The sequence below is a fragment of the Neofelis nebulosa genome, chromosome X (assembly GCF_028018385.1).
Source record: "Neofelis nebulosa isolate mNeoNeb1 chromosome X, mNeoNeb1.pri, whole genome shotgun sequence".
Lineage (NCBI taxonomy): Eukaryota > Metazoa > Chordata > Mammalia > Carnivora > Felidae > Neofelis > Neofelis nebulosa.
Genome location: NC_080800.1, coordinates 16,513,203 through 16,537,422, shown reverse-complemented (window position 1 = coordinate 16,537,422; position 24,220 = coordinate 16,513,203).

The window sequence follows — 24,220 nt, the reverse complement described above, 5'->3', positions numbered from 1 at the left end:
CTGATTTCTCCCACAGTTCTTTGTTGCTCCGATTCCTTAGGTCTCCCAAAATTCTTTGTCTCTCCCACAATTCCCTATTCTTTCTGACAATTCCCTGTCTCTCCCACACTTCTCCATTTTCTCACATGAATCTCTGGTCTCTCCCACAATTCTTTGTCTCTCGCACAACTCCGTGTGGCCCACAATTATTCTTCTCTCCACAATTCTCTCACAATTCCTTATTTCTCCCACAGTTCTCCATTCTCTCCCACAATTCCCCCTTCTCTCACACAGTTCCCTGTGCTCCCACATTTCTCCATTTTCCCCCACAATTCTGTCTCTCCCAAAATTATTCCACACTTCCCTATTTATTCCTACAATTCCCCATTCTCTCTTACAATTCTCCATTCACTCCCCCAAATCCTTATCTCTCCCACATTTCTCCATTTGCTCTCATGATTCTCTAGTTTCTCCCACAATTCTTTGTCTCTTCCAAAATTCCTTCTATCTCCCAGTTTTTTGTTGCATTCACAATTCTCCCACAATTCCTTGTCTCTCCTACAATTCTATGTCCTCTCCCACAAATCCCTGTCTCTTGCATGATTCCCTGTCCTAAAAATTCTTTCTCATATAATTTTTGTTTCTCTTGCATTTCTCAGCTCTCTCACACAATTCTCCACTCTCTCCCACAGTTGTTTGTCATTACTAATTTCTTATACATGTTGGAATCTTTTTCTCGACTCCGTGTTTTTCCATTGAACTATTTGTTCATATTGATCAGAACTTATAATATGTTCTCTCATTTGGAAAATATTGCTCCTGATATTCTGATATTTCATGTTTATTTATTTTGAGAAAGAGAGCATGAGCCAGGGAGGGGCAAAGAGAGAGGGAGAGAGAGAATCCCAAGCAGGCTCTGCACTGTCAACACAAAACCTGACGTGGGGCTCAATCCCACAAACTGTGAGATCATGACCTGAGCCGAAATCAAGACTCAGATGCTTAACTGGCTGAACCACACAGGTGCCCCATTTTCTTTCTTTCTTTTTTTCTTTCTTTCTTTCTTTCTTTCTTTCTTTCTTCTCTTTCTTTCTTTATTAGAGAGAGAGAGAGAGAAAGCAAGTGGAAGAGGGACAGAGGGAGAGGGAGAGAGAGAATCTTAAGCAGGCTCCACAACCAATGCAGGGTCCAACGTGGGGCTCGATCTCACAAACCATGAGATCATGACCTGAGCCAAAATCAAGAGTCGTATACTTAACCCACTGAGCCACCCAGGCACCCCAATTCTGGTATTTCAAAAGAAAAAAATGCCTGACTCTACTCAGACCTTTATTTTTTCACCTGGTTAAAAGAAATAATTTTTTTTCTAAATAAAAAATTCACCTATTGGCATTCTAACTAGAATTAATTGAATTAATATATTAATTTGGAGAGAGTCAAGTCTTTTATATTGTCTCCTCCTCCAAGATTTGAAATGTTTTTCCATCTGGTAAGATTTTATTTTATAACCTTCAGTTTGAGTTTATAAGCCTTTTTATGGCATTTCTGAACCTTTATTAGCTTTCTGTTAAGAATCTCATGGGTTTTTTTTTCAATATTATAAATGCAATAGATGTTTTCAATTTCCCTTTCTAGACACTTATTGCTGGAAAAGAGAAAAACTATTGATTTTTAAAATATATTTTTTTCTTATTTCCACATGAGTGATTTGAAGGAGTGAATTGTATACAGAGAAGTAGAAATAGCACTCCAAATAGGAGGAACAGGAAGAACACAAACTCTGAGGCCGAGAAATGCTTAATGAGTCAATGAATACTAAAACAATCACAGGAGGCAGTGGACAATAGGAACAGTGGTAGAAGATACAAAGCAGTAGCCTTGTGAAAGATTACATAGTACCTTATAGGCTTTATCAGTTATCATTGCTTCATAACAAATGACCTCAAAATTAGCAACTTAAAACAATAAACATTTATTATCTTACAATATCTTTGGGTCAGGAATTTGTCAGTCATTTAGCTGGGAGGTCCAGGGTCCTAGTCTCTCTTGAGGTTGCAGTCTAGCTGTCTACCATGGCTACAGTCATCTGAAGGCTTGAATGGGGCTGGAGGATCCACTTCTTGTTTCTTGAGATAGGCCTGGATTGCAATGTATTTTCCTCTCAGGACTGCCTTCGCTGTGTCCCAAAGCGTTTGGATTGTTGTATTTTCATTTTCATTTGTTTCCGTATATTTTTTAATTTCTTCTCTAATTGCCTGGTTGACCCACTCATGGAGGATCCACTTCTTTTTTTTTTTTTTTTAATTTATTTTTTAATATATGAAATTTACTGTCAAATTGGTTTCCATACAACACCCAGTGCTCATCCCAAAAGGTGCCCTCCTCAATACCCATCACCCACCCTGCCCTCCCTCCCACCCCCCATCAACCCTCAGTTTGTTCTCAGTTTTTAACAGTCTCTTATGCTTTGGCTCTCTCCCACTCTAACCTCTTTTTTTTTTTTTTCCCCTTCCCCTCCCCCATGGGTTTCTGTTACGTTTCTCAGGATCCACATAAGAGTGAAACCATATGGTATCTGTCTTTCTCTGTATGGCTTATTTCACTTAGCATCACACTCTCCAGTTCCATCCACGTTGCTACAAAAGGCCATATTTCATTTTTTCTCATTGCCACGTAGTATTCCATTGTGTATATAAACCACAATTTCTTTATCCATTCATCAGTTGATGGACATTTAGGCTCTTTCCATAATTTGGCTATTGTTGAGAGTGCTGCTATAAACATTGGGGTACAAGTGCCCCTATGCATCAGTACTCCTGTAATGGAGGATCCACTTCTAAGATGGTTTACTCACAAGAACCCTGCTGCAGACATTTTTTATTTCAATCAAATCGATTCCTACTTAATACCTGAAGTAAAACCTTGAAGTGTGTGCATAGTCACTTTTCTCTGACTGTATTTCCCTGTGTCGTATGCTAATTTTGAAAGATGTGTTTTGAATATGAGTCCATCTAAATGTCAGAGACTGGCTTCAAATGTCACAACCCATGTATATTTCTAAAGCCTATAACTTCTCTCTTTTGGAAATACAATAGCATTTGTAAGATCAAAAGGACATAAGAAAGGAAGCATGAATATTTTAAAGCAGGAAATACAGAGAGCCTCTAGATTTTGACACTCTCTTTGGTGAAATACTGTGTGTAGCTCTATCACAGATATAATAAAAAGCAATATCTCTTATCATGGAGACTCTCTTACATCTACCTATTTATAAAAGGGAAGGCCTCATGTAAATGAAATGGGAGCAGACTTAGCTGAAGAGAATCATTCCATCCTCCAAAAGATTAGCCTCTCCTTTCACAATTATGTTACAAGTTTATTCTCAGGCTGTGACCCTATAATTTGAACAAGTTGCTGTTCCATGTTTTCTTTTAGTTTTGTTAAGTTTATTCTCATGATTGGAAGTGGAATAGCCTCCAATAGTCAGCTTTCTGTGGACCTTCTGGTCAAACCTGCTGGACCTGGCAAGTAATAAAGAGCTCCTGGTCCAGGAAGTAAAGGCGAAAGCCAGGGTCTACATGATAAGCGAACCAGTCAAAAGACAAAGAGAAGGTAATGTCTCTGATGAAAATTTTAAAAATTCAAGAAGATATCCAGAATCCATCCAGCAGAACAGATGCCAAAAAATAATTGTCAGTGCAATGAGAAGGCTATCTATAACTTTCCAATTGACTACAATTCTGTTTTTGAGAAGAGTAGTTCATTAGGATCTAGCAAAGCCTGGATACTATATCTCTTATCATCCAATTTCTTCTCTCTGCAATTCCATCTTCACCAGCATGACCTTCCAATAAATAAGATGGTTTCTCTGTGTATCATGAAGGGAGTACCTTGGAGAAAAGACTCTGTGGTTCAAATTACTAGTAAAGTCTACAACCTTTTATAAATTAATAAAATTTTCATTCTAGTTCACAAACTGAACTACTATAAATTTTATTTTATGGTTTACTAGGACCCAGTTGCTTCCTAGAGCAGGAGAAAATAAAGTGGCATGCTGTTGTTTCTTTTCTCTCATTTTATATTCAAAAGGAAAATCAATGCAATAATGTTAAAAGCACTTAAAACTTTTTTAAAATCTTGAGAGTATGGGTGGAGAAGTCTGAAATAGGGAAAGTATAAATTGTAGAACACTGCTAATGAAACAAAAGTTGTTTCATACATATATACAATAATCTAAACTGTTTACAGACTTTTGTAAATATAAGACATGTTGAAATTACTTCGTTTAATAGATGATTCATGTTTAATTAGCAAAATCCATTTGATCGTGAGTAATCACACTAATACATGGAGTTCTTAGCCCTTGGCAAATCCCCTAATGTTGGAGGGACAGTTTCATGTGTATCTGTGTGCTGTAGGTAGTACTCTATCTTTTGCAAGTGAAACTGAGCCTTAGAAACTACTAGAATAAGGCACACATTTGATGAATTCTATCACATTTCTCTCTGCTCATTGGCTTTATTCTTCTCCTTGCTGCAAACTGACTTTGTCCAGGTGATGGAAAACATGACTGACTAACCAATACATAAGACCTTTAAAATCTCACTTTTTAAAATAATATTATATAGCATACAAACTCTAAGACATTACTTTTTTTAAGTTTATTTATTTTGAAAAAGGGAGGGAAAGAGAGCATGCATGAACAGGGGAGGGACAGAGAGAGAGGGAGAGACAGAATCCCAAGCAGAGTCTGTGCCATGAGTGCAGAGCCCAACATGGGGGCTTGAACTCACGAACCCTGAGGTCATGACCTGAGTTGACATCAAGAGTCAGACACTTAGCTGACTGAGCCACTCAGGACCCCCCCCTAAATCTCACTTTTTAAAGTATCTGGTGACAGATTGGCCATCTTTCTCCTTTTTTGTTGGCAAGTCTTGGGCTGACTCTGATTGGCTTGACTTGGTTTATCTACTGACCAATAAGTTGCAGCCAGGGGTGAGCTCTTGTTGCACCAGCATTGGGGCTCCTGTGATAACCAAGTAGATGGAAAAGCAGTTTCCAGAAGAAAGGTACTAGGGAGATAATCCCTATTAAGTCTGCTACCTTGGGTATAAGTATTTTCTTGGGGTAGATCCATAAATTACATCAAATTCTCAAGGGATTATGACCTCAAAATATTTATGAACTACTGCCTTAACTTATGTCCTTTAACATTCTCCCACACTAGTGCAGATAAACATATACTCCCCTAAACATTTCTGTATTATGCTATTACTTGAACTTTTTAAGGATTTTACAAAATAAATACAATAAAATTCCCACAAATTCTAAATTATTGGAATCAAACCAACAACTTTATCATGCCAGAAAGATTCCATAGTCAATCTCTTGGCAATGTTTGATTTTCAAGTTATACATTATTATTCAGTTTACTGTAATGAGGGCACCAGTCACATCTTTGGCTAGATAAAAAATCATCATTATATATGTGATCTTTGATTAATATCTGGCAATTATAGTTTCAAGATTTATACTAGAAAGAAATGGAGCATGAAATATTTAAGATTGAGAACCAGAACTCAGCTAGAGAAGTCTCTGGCTCTGTCCTTGGTTACTCAATATATTTTATAGTTAAGATTTCTCCCAATACCCAAGCTTCTTTGTAAGGTAATAACTTCTGGAAACAGCATTAACTTTCATGACCTGCTATTTCAGATTTTATTATATAGTCCACAAGAAGTATGTCTCATTGATAAACTTGGCACAAAGACTTGGTAAAATAAGTAGTCATTTTTTGTATCAAGCTAAAATTATGTCCAAAGAATATTCAAGTTACGGTAGGTCATGTTGATGTGGTTACATACACCAGTGGTGAGGTGTTATCTTATAATCCAGTTGTATTAGCCTAATTTAATATCTTCATAAACAAATACAAAACTCTGACATTTTCAAGCATATAGCCGAGGATCAGTAGATATGGAATAAATACCACCTTTTCCACCAAATTTTCAAGTCAATTAACTAAAGGACTATTAACCTATGACTAGTAATACTAGTAATATTGTAATTAAAGTCAATGGAAAAATAAGAATGAAGATACCAACTATTTTTGATAGATCTGTTTCATTAAATAGGCAAAATGGAGTAGGAAAAAGAGATCTGAATTGAACTGGATTTTTCCATTTTCATGACCTGGGTCAATGATTTAACATTTTTGGTCATCAATTGTCAAATGAGAGTGGTGAGCTCCAATCAAGCCATCTTCCAGCTGTAGCATCCTAAAATCTTATTTCTATCTATCACTTAGATTAGATTTGGTAGCAAATAGCAAAGACCCGAAATAACTGTGGCTTAAATAGGTAAAAATTTATTTCTCTCTTACATAAAAACCTTGCAGAGAGGAGGGGGACTCTAAAAAAGTAAGCAATCCAGGGCTGATATAAGAGCCCTGCTTCACAAATCCTCAAGAACCCAAGTTCCTTACAACCCTAGGGTGTGGCCCTCATCCTTATGGCCTAAAATAGTAGCTAAGAGTTCCAGTCATCATACCTGTGCTTTGGGCAGCAAGATGAAGAAAGGGAAAATAAGATTAGCGACAAAGAACACACATTGGCCATCTTTTAAGGAGGATTCTTGGAAACTACCACACATCATTTTTGCTAATATCCATTGGCCACACTGAGTTGCAAGGGAAACTGGGAAATGTAGTCTTCGTTTTAGGTAGCCATGTTCCCAACTAAAGATGAAGAGAATGGTTACTGGGGAGTACCTTGCAGTGTCAGCCAACATGACCCTAAAAAAATATTAATTCTAATAGGGTACCATGGCATCTCATTCAATATTTACCAGTGGAGTTATCCATATCCATAAGAAGTTAAGCCCATTTCTATTTCGACTCACTTTTGCTAGTCACTGTGCCAAGCCTTAGGGACACAAAAATAAAACAGGCTTAGTCCTTCTTCTCATGGGACTTATATTAGAATAGAGAAGATCACAAATAAGTAATTATAAGTGTGATAATTGTTACATAAGAGAAATAACAAGATGCTCTTATATTTGTGACAATTTATCCACCAATGCCTCTAGACTCTCTGGACAAGGGAAGAACATGATATCTATTACCCATATTTATCACAAAAGCCAAAAAGGAGTTTTCTAAGACACTAACCAGTTCCTGTCTTCTTTCCTGCTCTTTCTAGCAATACTTAAGTGGTCTGAGTTCAATAATTTTCCATGGTATTCTGATAAATTGCTGGCCAGTTTTTACCCTGAGAAGCCAGCATGTTAACATCTATGTTCATCCTGATATCTAAGAGTAAAGCAATAATAGTGCCAGAGGTATTTAAAAAGGAGCTTCTATTTATGGAAGGAAGAAGCCTTGGGAAAGATTGCATCAAGAACTTTACAACTTATTGGACATACTTGGGGAAATTATATTGAGAATCCTTCTTTGTTAAATACTATCCAGTCAGGATTATTGTTTCTGATTTTGCTGTATTTTAATATAATTTTCCTAAAACGTCATCAAATGTATATTTGCCATTAATCATCCACTACAAAGCAAGCTGTCTGGTACCTACAGTATTCATGTAGTCTCACACATGTATACATATCTGTGCATGAACATTATAGAAAGAGTTGTTCAATACCTATAATGTATTCAGAGAATATAGAAGGAGCCCTTCAAAAATAAAATAGCAGTTTTTACAACGTTGTATGTATACATTTTTACACATTCTATTGGAATGTGTTAAACGCTTATGCATGGAAGTACAATTTTTTAATAGTGAAAGAAGTTCATTACAGTGTTCTTCATGTCACTTACCATCAGACAGGCTACTGACTTGCCTTTGGAAAATTCTTTCTTTCCCATTAAGTTATACAAGGATCTGGAAAGCAATTAACCACTGTCCTGGGTTGAATAGTATCCCCCAAAATTCATGTCCACCCATACCCTCTGAATGTGGCCTTACTTGGAAATAGGGTCTTTGCAGATGTAATTAGTTAAGATGAGCTCATACTGGATTAGGAAGGCCCCTAAACCAATAACTTGTGTTCTTATAAGAAAGCCATGTGAGGACAAAAAGACCCATGGGGGAAAGCACTATGTTAGGACAAAGACATATGTTGGAGGGATGTATCTACAAGCCAAGGAATGCCAAGGATTGCTAGTAAGTAGCAAAAACTAGGGGAGAAGCATGAAATGGATTCTCTCTCAGAGCCTCCAGAAGGAAATAATCCTGCTGACAACTGATTTTGGACTTCTTTCTAGCCAACAGAACTACAAGAGAATAAATTTCTGTTGTCTACATATGACAGCAGGAATTGTTGTAAAAATCTTGCAGATATGATGGGACATGCCTGAGGACCAAACCAATTCTCTGAGAATGGCAGAGAATTCTATGAAAAGAGCCTGGGCTTTTAATAACATTATCAAGCCTCTAAATTAATTAACCTTGCAATCACTCTAACCTTAGTTTTCTTGTTAAATAAGATAACAATTTTCTTTTTCCTTAAGCTTCTTTGAGTTGGGTCTTCATCTCTTTGCAGTCAAAAACAACCTAACTGATAAGCCACTTCTGGTATAAATACAAAAGGGCAATATTTTAGCTTCATTTCATGTTAACTAGACTTTTGTGCTTTACTCTAGAAGCTTAGCCACTGGGATAAAAAGAAGAGTAGAATTTAAATTTGTACAAGAAGGGGAAATCTCTTATACAAAATAACTTGAAGAGAGAAAAGATTATTTATCTTCAGTTAAATGTTTTTGTGCAGATAACAGTGACATCAATGGCCTTGAATTATTTAATACTTTGTTCCACAGTGTCATTTATGAGCAATGTCTTTTGCAGTTCAAGATTAGAAGCATCTTAACTTTGCATTTCATTTACCTTAGTCACATAGTTTTCAGTCATCTATTTTTCCATGTTGGCTCTGCTTTAATTTCTCTTTTCAATTTATTAAAACTCCTCTGTGTTGAACCTAAGAAAAATACAGCAGAATACATGCAAAACAGAAAAATAGAGAAAATGGAAAAGTAAAGTCACCCCCAAATAAATAATCCACAATCTAAAGCATTGATTTTTCTATATAAAAAGTTAATAAAGCAAGTAAAAAGAGCTGAAGATGACCAGCAAACTATGACAATAAAACTTGTGAATAGTTCTATGAGATGAAAAAATATATTTAAAAGTATTTCTCTCTGAGATGAAGGTGATATGATATTACCGGGCTTGGTGAATGAGTTTAGATTCTGAGTAGGGGCTTGAAATAGTATGAGGGAAAACCATAGTTCAGAAGCAAGGGCTGGAAAACTAGAGAGAATAAGTAAAATGGAGCTAAGGAAGAAGATGAGATCATAAAAAGCAGTCTATTTAAGGTTCAGCTCTAAGATTTGTATAATCAGAGTGAAAATTTTTCTATTTCAGGGACTGGAATTATGTTGAAATGAGTTTTGATAACACTCATCATTCAAACTTTATGAGTACGACTCCATAAATTGCTACCTATCCATTATATAGAATGTACCCACAGAATTCTGTTGGCTGAATTAGTCATGACTCATTGGTATGTTTTTAGGACATTTAGATATATTGGTTGCATGAACATTTCAGGCAGTGTTGTTCAAATGTACCTCAATCAGAATACTTCAGTAGCTTCTGCCATTTCTAGTTAAGCACTAGAACATTGCAAACCACTTAAAACATTTCATAAAATAGGCTTTAGTGAATTATGTTTCATTAATTTCAAAGGAATTGAGCAATAGCCTAAGACAGTTGTTGGTGCTGTTTTTAATGTTAATAATACTCCCCTTCAGGAGAAATAAAGAGTGTCTCGGCTATTTATTCACTCACTCAACATTTCTAAGCATCACTCCGTGCAAAGCCCTGTAGTAGGCCAGGTGGGAAATATTTAGATGAATCAGACAGGGATTCTGCCCATTCTGATATCAGAGTTAATTTGACAAGATAAAACACATACACAAATGACTGCAACAAGAGATAGGAAGCAGTAAATGTTAAATGAGATGTGGATATAAAATTCAAGGACAGTGAGAGAATATTGCCATCAGAGAGGTACAGGAAAGGCTTTGTGGAGAAAGTACATTGATGCTGAATTCATTCCTTCTTTCAAGAAAAATTTACTGGAAAGGTCCCAGCCCTCACAGAAGGTGCAATCCAATGGGGAATGTAGATGACAAGAAGATAAAGATTTGAGAGTGGAGTGTTCCAGGGAAAGGGAAAGAGTTTGGTGAAATCAAGAAATAGAAATAGGGCCAGTGTGGGCAAAGCGTAATGAGGAAAGGGGAGAGCGATAGATGAAGTCAAAGCGGTAGGTGGGGTTCAAATCACGTAAGACCATGTAGGCCAAAGGAGGGAGTCTGGATTTTACTCTGAGTGCTTTGGGAAGGCACTGAAGGGTTGAGCAGGAAGGTAACATGATCTGGTTTGCATTTTTAAAAGATCCCTGTGGTTGCAGGATGGAGGAGTTGTTGGGAAGTAAGCATAGGAGCAGTAATACCTCGGAGTCAGCAATTGAAAAAGTGCAGGTGAGAGATCATGGTGACTTAAATTCCAATGGTGACCAGGGGGTGAGAGAGAAGTGGCTAGATTCAAGATCCATTGTGAAGTTAGAGCCCAAAGACTTCCTGATAGATAGCATGTGGAGTGTAAAGGAAGTAGAAGAATTAAAGATGACTCCCAGGATTTTGGCTTTATATACGGTGGTGACATTTACTGCAATTGAGAGGACCTGCATCAGGAGTAAGCCTGAGGGAAGAGATAAACAGGAATTCTAATTTGACCATGTTAAGTTTGACATAACCTTTAGACATCCAAGTGGAGATATCAAGTAGACAGTTACATATACAAATCTGGAGATCAGTGGTGACAAATGGGCTGAGGACATAGATTTATGAATCATTACCATATAGATGGTCTTTAAAGCCATGGACCTGGATAAGATCAGTAGGGAGAAAGTGTTGATAGAGTAGGACAGAGACCTAGGACCAAGCCCTGGGGCACTTGAGAGGTGGATAGCATTTTGATAGGCAGAGATCAGAAAGGCATTTTGTTCACAAAGTGAACCAAAAGCTCAGGGACAGCAAGGGGTTGAGCAGAAGTGGGGAAACATTTAGGGAGAGTCTGTAATAGATACCAAGTCCTAGATTTGGTCAAAGTTGAGTAGGAATCAGTGGAGTGACTCTGCTCCTGATAAAGTAGGAGTAGCTCCTTTGTGACCACTCTTCTCTAGATGAGAAGTATAAACTCTTGACAAGATTGTTTTTTAAATCCTACCTGAAGTCGCTGGAGAGCAAAACAAAAGCAGGCAGATGCTGGGGTAGCAGGAGGCAGGCGGGAGGGGCAGCATCAACACTTGAAGGACAGCATCAGCTCTTTGTGAGTTTCCCATATTTATTTTATAGTTTCTTGCCTGAAGGCAAGTTCCAGTCTTCACCTGGCAGGGCAGCTAAACCCTCAGTTTTCTTGGTTTGACAAACCCAAGGGCAGAGTTTGGACTGAGGTGGGGGAGGGGATAGAAACCTGAACAGAGAGGCAGAAAGGAAATACTTTAAGTTCTATGTTTAAACTTCCCCTAAATCTCTGGCTGATCCTAGAAGTACACATATAGACAGCAGACTCCAAAAAGTCCAGGTAAGGTTAAAAACAACAACAACAACAACTGACATGTTTAGCTGCTGCCCACCATAGGGGAAACAGTTTGGAATGTGAGCTCACCCAAGTTAACTGCCTGCAAAAACAAACAAAAAGCTCCTTTGGAGGAAGAGAACAGAATCCAGAATCTCAAAAACATGTCATTTACAATATCCAGGATACAATCCAAAATTATTAGACATATGAAGAAAGAGAAAAACATGACCCACACTCAAGAGAAAAAATAACAACGGAGAAAATCAATGGAGATGACCCAGATGTTGAAATAGGCAGACATAAGGAAAATATGCTTGTAATGAGAAAAGCTGAGGAGTGAACTCATCACTCTGAATCTCAGAAAAGTGAAACTGAAATCAGTGTATGAGATTAATTGGAGGATGCAGAGGCCAGAGATGGGAGAACAGTAATAAAGCTTTGATGAGTGAGTAGTTCTATAGACATAAAGATAGGAAAGATGGCAAAAAAAATTACTTTGAAAAATATCATCTGACTATGGGAAGAAGTGAGAGGGATCAAAGACGACACTGAAGTTTCAAGTATGGTTGGCTAAAAGAATGATAGTACCACCAACAGAAATAGAAACATCAGTAGAGGATATAAAGCTTGGGTATTATGTAATAAATTCAGATTTCAAAACATTGAGTTTGAAGTGTTAATAAGATATCCAGAGGGAGTATGCAACATAAACTTCCAAATTCAAGATAAGGCTGTGCAAAAGATCAGAGTCAAGGCTAGGGAGGGTGATTTGGAGTCATTTAATATAGAAGTGATCATTGAAGTCTCTGAGAAATTGGGTGAAATTTCCAAGGAAGTCATATAGTTAAAAGATAAATAATATGTAGTATTTATCTATTGCTGCATAGCAAATCAAAAATACTTAAAACAACACCCAATTATTTAGCTCATAATTCTGTGGGTTAGCAATTTGGGTTGAGTTCAGCTGGACATTTATATTGGTCTCTTGCAGGCTCACTCATGTATCAGCTTTGCTGATAGTTGTTGGAATTATGTTGAAGTGGATATTGATAAAACTCACCACTCAAACTTTATGAGTATGACTCCATAATTGCTACCTATCTATTATGTAGAATGCACATCTTTCAGACCTCATCAGAGATGGTTCATCTCTGCTCCATATGCTCTCTCATTGTCTTGTAGTCTAACCTTGGCTTGTACACATGAATTCCAAGAGAGCAAGCATAAGTGTGCAAAACCTTTTAAGGCTCAGACTTGGAACCAGAAACACACTGCTTCCATTTCATTCTGCTGGCCAAAGCTAGTCATCAGGCTGTCTCAGATTCAAGTAGTAAGGAAGTAAACTCCACGCTTTGATGGGAGAACTGCAAAGTCACATCACAAAGGGGCATGGATACAGAAAGGGGAATAATTTATGGCCATTTTGCAATCTACCAAAGTAGTCAAAGGACTTTGACTTTGCACACCCATGTTCATAGTAGCATTACTCACAATAGCCAAGAGATGGAAGCAACCCTAAGTGTTCGACAGAACAATGGATAAATAAAATGTGGTATATACACACAGTGGAATATTATTCAGCCTTAAAAAGGAAAGAAATGTACACATGCTATACATGGATGGACCTTGAAGATGTGATGCTAAGTGAAATAAGCCAGTCACAAGAAGACAAAAACTGTATGATTCCACTTATATGACACAAAATAGTGAAGTTCATAAAAACAGAAAGTATAATGGTGGTGGCCAGAGAGGGGAGGGAGAAATGGAAGTTGTTGTTTAATGAGTACAGAGTTTCAGTTTTGCAAGATGAAAAAGTTCTGGAGATCAGTTGCACAATAGTGTAAATATACTTAACACTACTGACTGACCTATACCCTTAAGTGGATAAGATGGCAAATTTTACATTATGTGTTTGTTATCATAGTTAAAAATCAAATACCTTTTAAAAGGTAGAACTTTGGATATGACCCATATTTGGGGGGTGGGGGAAGAGGAAAAGGAGAACCAAAGGAAACAAATTTTGTGCAGTCTGAAACTAGTGGAATCCAATCTACCAAATGGGATTTGAAAATGGTCCTTCTGTCTTTAAGGACCACTGTAAGATACAGGGTTCTGGAGTTGAGCCTTTCCTCCGTAAAGGAAAGGGGAGAGCAATCTGCTCATCTGGCCGTCTTCTCTCCAGGGTTCTAGAGTTCACCTGATTTCTCCAATCATCCAGGCTTATAATACTATGGTGGAAATTCCAACCCCAGATCCACCTTCTTTTCTCATTCCTGCCAGCCCCATCTCCCAGTCCTAGACCTCAATTCTGGTCTCTTGGTTTCACATCAAACTGATTATTCTCTACTAACAATACAGTTGGCTTCCAATCCTTCTCAGAACTACAGCCCCATCTTGCTCCCAAAGAGCAGACATACCTGGGAGGGTGATACACACCTTAGACTAGTTCTAAAGTTCTGCCGCACTCGGGGACTGTTTGCCGTGGGCCGTCCTTTTGCCGAACAGAAAGGACAACTCTTCTGCTCTCCCCAATGTCCATATTTGCTTGCTTTTGCCTTGTTCCCTGCTTGCTCACTCACTACATTCAGGATGTCCTGTGGGCAGACTTGGAGTCCTCTTTCTCACTTGAAGCTGCCACAGATGTTAAAGTTAGGGAAATGGGTGCCCTAACAGCTAAATGGGATTCCACAGTTTAGTAAAAACTTTAAAACCACTAAAATTCTATCCATAATCAAAATTCCATGATTGTCTCAAAAACATATTTACAATTCGTATGTTTAAGTCAAGATCCTAACAAGGTCCACGCATTACATCTGGTTGTTTCTTTTAATATAGAGCATTAATTACCTCCTCCCCCCCCTTTTTATTCATTTCATTGACTTGTTGCAGACATTGGACCAACTAAACCTGAAGAATATAATCACATTCTTTTGGGGGGGAGTAATGTTTATTTATCTTTTAAAGACACACAGAGCGTGAGCGGGGGAGGGGCAGAGAGAGAAGGAGACACAGAATCTGAAACAGGCTCCAGGCTCTGAGCTGTCAGCACAGAGCCCGACGTGGGGCTGGAGCCCACAAACCATGATATCATGACCTGAGCTGAAGTCGGCTGGTTAACCGACTGAGCCACACAGCCTCCCCCACATTCTTTATAGTTGCCTATTTTCTCTTTTGTGTTGTTAGAATTCATGATTTGATAGTGACATTTTATCTTTTAATTGAAGTATAGTTGACACACAATGTTTCATTACTTTCAGGTGTACAACATAGTGATTCAACAGCTCTATACATTACGCTGTGCTCACCACAAGTGCAGCTACTGTCACCAGGCAGTGCTGTTACAATACCATTGATTATATTCCCTATGCTGTACCTTTTATCCCTGGGACTTACTCATTCCAGAACTGGAAGCCTGTGCCTTCTACTCTCCTTCACCTATTTTGCCCATCCCCCTGACTCCCTCCCCTCTGGCAACCACCAGTCCTCTGTATTCGTGGGTGTTTCTGCTTTTTTGTTTATTTGATTCTGTTTTTTAGTTTCCACATGTAAGTGAAATCATTTGGTATTTGTCTTTATCTGTCGGACTTATTTCACTTAGTATAATATCCTTTAGGTTCGCCCATGTTATCACCAATAGCAAGATCTCACTCTTTATTATGGCTGAGTAATATTACATTTTATATATACACCACATCTTCTTGATCTATTCACCTATCCATGGACACTTAGGCTGCTTCCATACTTGGCTATTGTAAATAATGCTACAATAAATACAGGAGTGCATGTATCTTTTCGAGCCAGTGCTTTTCTTTCTTCCGGTAGATGCACAGTCGTGGAATTACTGGATCATATGGTATATCTATTTTTAACTTTTTGAGAAATATCCACAACTGCTTTCCACAGTGGTTGCACCGATATACATTCCTACCAACACTGCATGAGGGTTCTCTTTCTTCTACCTCCTCACCAACACTAGTTATTTCTGTGCTTTTGCTACTAGCCATTCTGACAGGTGTAAGGTGATATCTCACTGTGGTTTTGATTTGTATTTCCCTGATAGTGATGTTGAGCATTTTTTCATGTGTCTGTTGGCCATCTGCAGTCTTCTTTGGAAAAATTCTATTCAGATCCTCTGTCCATTTTTTAATCCGGCACGTTATCTGTAGGGATTTTTGGTGTTGAGTTGTCTAAGTTCTTTATATATTTTGGATATCAACCCTTTATTGGTTATATCATTTGCAATTATCCTCTCCCATTCAGTAGGTTGCCTTTTCATTTGCTGATGGTTTCTTCCATTCTGAAAAAGCTTCTTTTTAGTTTGGTGTCGTCCCAATGGTTTATTTTTGATTTATTTTCTCTTGCCTCAGAAGACATTTCTAGAAAAATGTTGCTGAGGCCAATGTCAAAGAAGTTTCTACCTAGTTTTCTTCCAGGAGCTTTATGATTTTAGGTCTCACAGTTAGGTTGTTAAGCCATTCTGAGTTTATTTTTGTGTCTGGTGTAAGTAAGTGGTCCAGTTTCATTCTTTTGCATGTATATGGCTGTCCACTTTTCCCAGCACCATTTAAGTGACTGCCTTTTCCCCATTGTATATTCTTGCCTCATTTATCATAGATTAATTAACCATATAAGTGTGGGTGTATTTCTGGGCTCTCTAGTCTGTTCTCTTGATCTATGTGTGTAGTTTTGTGCCAGTACCATAGCGTTTTGATTATTACTGCTTTATAGTATATCTTGAAATTTGGGATTGTGATACCTCCAGCTTTGTTCTTCTCTCTCAGTATTGCTTTATCTATTTGTCTACTTTCTTGCTTCTGGCGTCATTCAATTTCTTTCTCTAGCCTCCTTTTTCCTGAAAACAGAACTTAGCTCTAAAGCAGCACTGTCCAATAGAACACTCTGCCAGAGTGGAAATGTTTTACAATGTACACTGATACCATAGCCACTAGCCATAGATGAAAATTGGCATTTGAAATGTGATTAATTGCACCGAGGACATGAATTTTAGATTTTTATTTTATTTTATTTTAAGTTTAAACAGTCATATGTGACAAGTGGCTACCATAATGGACAGCACAGCTCTAGAGGCTTAATTGAATCCCTTCAGCTTCTTAGAAAGAAGACTTCATAGGTAGTACTATATGATTCCCATTGCATGACATAAGAGGCTTATAGTGTTTAGTTGTCCCACCTTTTCTAGTGCTAAGAATGATCAGTGAGTTCAAGCGGTAATAGCCTGATCCTTCCATTTCAAGTTCCCCATCCACTTTTCATCTAATGACTTCATTAATTTACAGTTTTTGCCTAAATCAGTTCTTCCATTACAGGTTTCAAAATGGTGCTTTCTAGGTCTATCATTTCTTCTACATTTATAAGCCAAAATTCTTCTACAAAGAACTTTCATCAACTAATTTGTATGGTTGGTCTGAAATACAGTTTATACAAGAAAAGGCATGATAAATCCTTAATTATTTCTCTTAATTGCCATTAATGGCTGGAGAAAAAGGCAGGTGTCTTGCATCTATACAAAGCTTCTGGGATTTTATCCTGAGCTATGGAAAGCCATTATGAGGTGTTTTTGTTTGTTTGTTTGTTTGTTTGTTTGTTAGAGAAGGTGGAAGTGGAGGAGAAGGGCAAAGGAAGAGAGAGAGAATCTTAAGCAGGCCCCATGCTCAGAACAGAGCCTAATACAGAGTTAGATCCCACGATCCAGAGATCGTGACCTGAGCCAAAGTCAAGAGTCAGAAGTTCAACTGACTGAGCCACCTAGGCGCCCCAAGCCATTGTGGGTTTTAAGAAGAGGATGAACAAAGGGGCACCTGGGTGGCTCAGTCGGTTGGGCATCCGACTTTAGCTCAGGTCATGATCCTCTGGTCCATGAGTTTGAGCCCCACAGAGTCTGGAGCCTGCTTCCGATTCTGTGTCTCCCTCTCTCTGGCCCTCCCCCGCTCACAGTCTGTCTCACTCTCTCTCTCAAAAGTAAATAAACATTAGAAAAAAATTTTAAAGAAGAGGATGAACAAAATGAAATTTTTCATTTTAGGAAGCACCCTTTGGCCACCGTGTGGAAAATGGGTTAAAGTCAGGAAGATTCTAGAGGGAGCCATCATAATACAGGCCAGAGATGGTGAGGGACTGAACTCTAGTGGGGGTGGTCGAGTAGGAGAGTTTGACAGAATCCAGACTAGAAAATCGAATCAACAAAATTTAGTTGTCAAATAACGTGGTGGGCAAGGCAAGAAGGAGTAGAATAGGATGACAGGATGAACTCTAGATTTCTAATTTGGTGAATTAAGTAGCCGGTAATGTCACAAACCACCTTGAGAAATACAGGAAGAGAAGTAGAAGTAGAAAGAAGTTACTTTCCAAATGAAAAACTAAATCAGCCCAAACACAGACCTCCCAGACAGCAGGAATGATTTATGAAGCTGCAGCATAATTTTTTTCACTTGAATCTAACAAATAATAGCCAGTGCATATTATACTATGCTGGGTGGGTGGGGGGGTGGAATGCTGATATAGAATCATCTGGATTCCGGAGATCTATAAATAAAACTCAGGGATTCTTTTGTCAGCATTAAGTGTTTAACCTGAAGAAATTAAAGTTTAGGCTCTATTCCTAATCCATTTTTAAACACGTTCCAAATTCCCACCTATCATTGTTTTTTTCTGTTGCTTACAGAGATGTACCCACTATTTTAGGAAATCCTTAATAGTAGGTATAATGTTTTCAGAAGTGAAAAACGCTACACAAGTGTATAAGCAAAAATCTTCTCAGTGGTTGTGTTAGTTTTCTAGGACTGCTGTAATGAAGTACTACAAACCGGGGGCTTAAAAACAACAGAACTTTATTGCCCACAGTTCTAGGGGCTAAATGTCCAAAATCAAGGTGGCAGCAGGGCCATGCTCCCTCTGACCGCTGTAAGGGAATCTTTCTTTGGCTCTTCCTAACTTCTTGTCTCTTCCTAGCTTCTGGTGGTTTGCCAGCAATCTTTGGCGTCCCTTGGCTTGTAGATGCATCATTGCAATCTTCTATCTTTACATGACATTGTCTCTGCGTCTCTGTCTTCACATGGCCATCTTCTTATAAAGTCACCAGTCATATTGGATTAGCAGCCCACTGTACTCAAGTGTGACCTCATCTTAACTAATTATATCTACAACAACTCTGTTTCCAAATAAGGTCACATACTGAGGCACTGGTGTTAGGACTTCAATATATATATATCATCGTGGGGGGACACAATTCAATCCACTAGAGTGGTCTAAAGACCCTTGATGAATTACAGAAAGAAAAGTTTCCATTTGAAAATTATCTCCTTTAGCATTATTTCAAAAGCTTTATATTGATTACTGTTTGGAGAAACTGAAACATCTTTTTTTTTTTTTTTTGAAAAATGACATTCACAGAATCTTGCTGTCCCTACCAAGGTGAAAAAAAAGAAAGAATAAGAAAGTGATATGACATGCAAACATATTTAACAAAGATCCTTTTACACACTTCTGTAATTGTATTTTATGGCACATTTTCCCCAAGCATTCTCATGAACATTTTTTGAAAAAATTATAGTGAAAAACATTTATTCTTTATCAGAATGAAACACTAATTTTTGCTAACAGTATCTATTGTTAGAATGAAACAAGATAATGTATGTAAACCATTTAACAGTTTGCAAGTACTCAATAGGTGTTAGCTGCCAATAATATATATTTAGTAGTCTTAGAATTGCAATGATTATTGGGGTGCCTGGGTGGCTCAGTCAGTTAAGCGTCCGACTCTTGGTCTTGGCTCAGGTTATGATCTCATGGCTGGTGGGATCCAGCCCCATGTTGGGCTCTGTGCTGACAGCGTGGATCCTGCTTGGGATTCTCTCTGTCCCTCTTTCTCTGCCCCTACCCCAGTTCTCATGCACACATGCTCTCTCTCACTCTCTCTCAATGTAAATAAACTTCTTTAAGAAAAAGGATTGCAATAAATATTAAATAGGTTAATACCTGTGAAACACTTAACAATAGTGCCTGAAACGTAGTATGTACTCAGTAAATGTCTAGCTTTACTGTCAACATCACCATCATTATATAAGATGGTAAAGTGTTTGAAACTATGAACACCACTTGAACTCAACATACTCATGTAGTTTCATTAGGTAAGGTTTCTTTAAATTTCATTTGGTCGATAGAATTCATCCCTTATTTAGTAGGCAATTGTAAGTTATTTAAATTCAATTTCTTTTTCTTTTCTTGAAGTTGTACCAATTTCTTATTTAATAAAGGAATTATTTAATATTTATGTGCCCCAAAGTATACATTTTATTTACTAGTCTACAGGAACGTGCCCTTAAAATAAGCTACTGAAATCATAATCAGTGTGTTGTTTTGATAAAAAATATATTTCATCCACAAGTAAGGCATTAATAATCTACAGCCAGTTTTTCCTGCAACAGATTTGATTCAACACTCCTTCATTCATATAATTATCGTGATTAAAGCTGCAGATTTCCAAGCATATAGACTTGGAGTTCAGTTGGTGGTCAAGGAATAGAGTTCCATTTAATTCCATAGCTTTCCTCCAAGTCACTTCCTCAGTGGAGGTCCTGTTGTGGGGCTAGTCTTAAATCCAACTCAGTAAAAAAAGTCAGGCTTTTCTTAAAGTATCTTTTCTAGTTGCAGACTCAAATCTGCATTCAAAAACACAAATATAAACTTTTTAAAAAATGTAACCACAATAACAGCCATGGTCTAAAACAACAGTTCCATAAAGTTTTGGGTTTTTTTTTTTTTTTCACAGTGATCAGTAGAAACTGGTGGTCCTTTGGTTTTTGCTTTAAAATGGTTTGTGGAGTGAAAAAATTTGAGAACCACTGCTCTGACCAAACAAACTAAATTGATAGCTAGAAAACGGCAATGTTTATCCTCTGAAGGAGTACTTTGTACTGCAATTTTTGGTTAATGTGAAAGCAGCCGTTTTTAATATCAGTTTGAAAATGAAATTTTAATGTATTATCTCCCTCTTATGAATTAGTGTTCATAAACAAGAACATTTAGTGGGTCTTTTCTATTCTAGTAAAATGTAAACTGAAGGCAAACAGTAGCTTATTAAAGCTCCAGGAATGGCTTCTCAGTTCCTTGTCATGTCTCAAAGTCCCATAATTCTTTCCCTTCAAACAACTCTGAAACAACATGACACCTCTAAGGATTAAGCATTTTGGAAACCAATAAAAGAAAACATTGAAGCATGTCTGACACAGACCTCTCCTCCATACTTCCCTGTTCCTCCTATCCTCCCTCCATGAGTCAGGTAATGTTAACTTTGAATCAGACATTGGGTAGTTTCTTTTGAGCATTACATAAACAAAGTTTTGATCATAGCCTATGAGGCAACTGACCTGTAATCATTTGCATTTCAACATATGTGGCTTGAAAAACAGAGCAGTAAGTTACCCTACATGCTCTTTTATTTGAATTCCACAGGAAGCTACTCACCGTATCATTTTTTGTGATACAAGAATGCACTAAATAGATTATACCGTAATAAAATGCTCACACAACCATAACTTTTGAGTGAAGTATTTGAATTACATTATATATGCAGGAATACTCCCTTTCTGAAGCTGATAACAATGCCTCCACTTATTGAGTGGTTCCTATGTGGCAGGCTTTGTGCTGAATGCTTTACAGACGTTGTTTCCATTTAATCTTCCTATCAGTCCTACCAGGTGTGTATTATTATCATCCTTATTTTCAAATGAGGAAAACAAAGCTTGGTCTGCAAATATTTATTGAGCAACTACTATGTGCCAGACCCTTTTCTAGGCCAACAAGTTGAAGCTTAGAGACATAAAGGAACCTGCAGTTTGGGCCAAGGCCTGTCTTAGCTTTTATCATGATCCCATATTGCCTTACTGGGAAGAATGTTAAAGACGCATTTCAAGTATTTGTGTCATAGAATCCCCTTAGTTCTTTATAGAGCATATCAGCGTCTTTCATCATAGGCAACTCTAGAATCATTGAACTTTGTATCTTGAGGGGAACCTAGAGAAAATCCTTACATTTCCCAAAATTTGAATTCTCTCAACTAAAATGTTCAAATAGATGTAGAAATTCCTGTTGTCACTTAAGATGTGGGTCAATTAAGAAAATATTCTTTTTTTTTTTAAATTTTTTTTTTCAACGTTTTTTATTTATTTTTGGGACAGAGAGAGACAGAGCATGAACGGGGGAGGGGCAGAGAGAGAGGGAGACACAGAATCGGAAACAGGCTCCAGGCTCCGAGCCATCAGCCCAGAGCCTGACGCGGGGCTCGAACTCACAGACCGCGAGATCGTGACCTGACTGAAGTCGGATGCTCAACCGACTGCGCCACCCAGGCGCCCCAAGAAAATATTCTTGATATTTATTTGGGAACTTAAAAAAAACCCAAAATTTGCACATGTGCAAGATATGTCACCATGTATTTTGTTTGATTATTATCTTACATGAGATAATTTGAACCTAAGTTTTCTTTCTTTCTCTCTGTAAAGAAATTGTTAAATAGTCTCTAGCAATTACTTTTTCTTTTTTTGTGAATAATAAACATGCTTCAGATAATGTAAAGGGAAAGGACTTTTCAGAGAGTTGACAGTGATTACACCTCATGGGTTTTCTATAGTAGTAACAAAACTGTATGTAATAGAGCTGTGAATTCTGGATGTATATAAGGTAGAGATTGTGCCATGAGCCAGAGTTAGTCATCTGGTAACTTTTCCAGACTGATGGAACTCCATTTTTTGAACAAATGTTATTTTGTTAAGTAAATGCCCATTTAAACTTGTATACAAAGGTTGTAATTATAGCAGGAAATTGTTGGGGACAGAGGAAGTTAAATTTGGTTGTCTTGTCATACATCAGGAATGATTTCTTGGAAATCTAGTCCAGATTTTCGACCGAGGTTTGCTGTTTCCTTTTGCTGTAGCTTCAAGTAATAACTTTCCAATATTTCGGTTCTGACTGAGAGACTTATGCGGGGGGAGAGGGTGCATAGAATCAGCCCTTTGTGCTGGTTGTACACCAAGCAGCCCAAAAGACAGTAGGATGTGAGGATATCACTTAACATTATATTAGGACATAAAAGGCTGAATGTGAAAGTTCTAAAGTAGTGTTGTCCTCTAGAACTATAATGCCATTCTTGACAAGTAAGCCCCATATATAAGTGTACGTTTTATAACAGTCGTGTGAAAAAGCAAAAGAAACAGGTGAAATGAATTTTAATGAAATATTTTAACTCCATATTTTCAAAATATTGTTTCAACATGTAGTCAATATAAAAATTATTACTGAGCTACTTTACATTCTTTGTTTGTGCTAAGTCTTTGAAGTCTGGTGTGAACTTTACACTTACAGCACATCTCATTTGCGACCAGCCAATCTTATTTTAAGTATTTCAAGAGCCCTGTGTGGCTAGTAGCTACCATATTAGCCTGCACAGGGTGATCTCTAGAGGCATCTATTCTTTGAATAACTACACTTAAGGCTTTTCCTCTCTTAAACAGGAAAGAAAAAAAAGTACTCCTGCTCAGGGTAATGTCAGCTTCTCTGTTCAAATAACTTTTTGCAGCCACCTACAAGCCCCCAGCCTCATTTGATTTTCCCAAATTCTCCCACCCCAATTCCCCAATTCTTGCACTTCTCTTGTATTTATAAAATAAATAAACGAAAACGGTTTGTTAACTGAAAGAAAAAATATCGCTTTTCTCTTCGGGCCAAAGGAAGGAGATTGGTGCTTTTTCTAAATCAATTCACAAATACTTATCAGGTACACAGCCCATTATTAACAGTCCATTTCATGCTTCATTCCTGCAATGTGACTACTGTTCACATTAACTTTGTTTTAGAAGTTATTCTTCTAGTTCTCAAGGTAAAAAGAATAAAAGTTGATACTGAAATCAACTTTTCAGTAAACAATTTGATTTTAAAAAGGCTGGTTCACCCTTACAGTGAATTATTCACACGGGGCTGTGTTAGGACACATAATTGTCTCCTTAAATAGGTATGATTTTATCAAAGCAAGAATGTTAGTTGGAATAATTGATCACTGTTTAGCGAGCTAATTTACCTTAAAACAACTAAACTGACCAACTTCTTTTCGCTATAAGTAATGGTAATGTGGCTTTGCAATGTAAATGAAAGACAAATTAGGCACTTCCTACGTAAATGCAAAACAATACACAACTCCTTATCCTGAAACTTCTGTGAATTGTTTTTACCGTCTGGAATTACGGAGTCGGTGCTACCAAAATTAGTTAAGTTTGGATTCAGACTGGATTTGCAGCACTTGAATCAAGCATGTTAGGGGAGGTGAAAATCACGAGCTAAATCCTCCCCACCCCCCAGACCACGTTGAGCCTACCCAGATGTTGCTCAACCCTGAGTTGTCCCCCTGAGTCCAAGGCTGCAAGACAGGGCGCGCAGCAAGGACTTCCGGCCTCAGGTTCCCTAAACAGATGGAGCCCCTTCAGGTGGCCACGAGGCTCCCGGGCCTCGAGCTTGTGCCAGAGGGCGCGCAGGCGAAGGCAGCAGAAAGATCCCAGCACCTGCCTCCCTCGGGCCCAGCG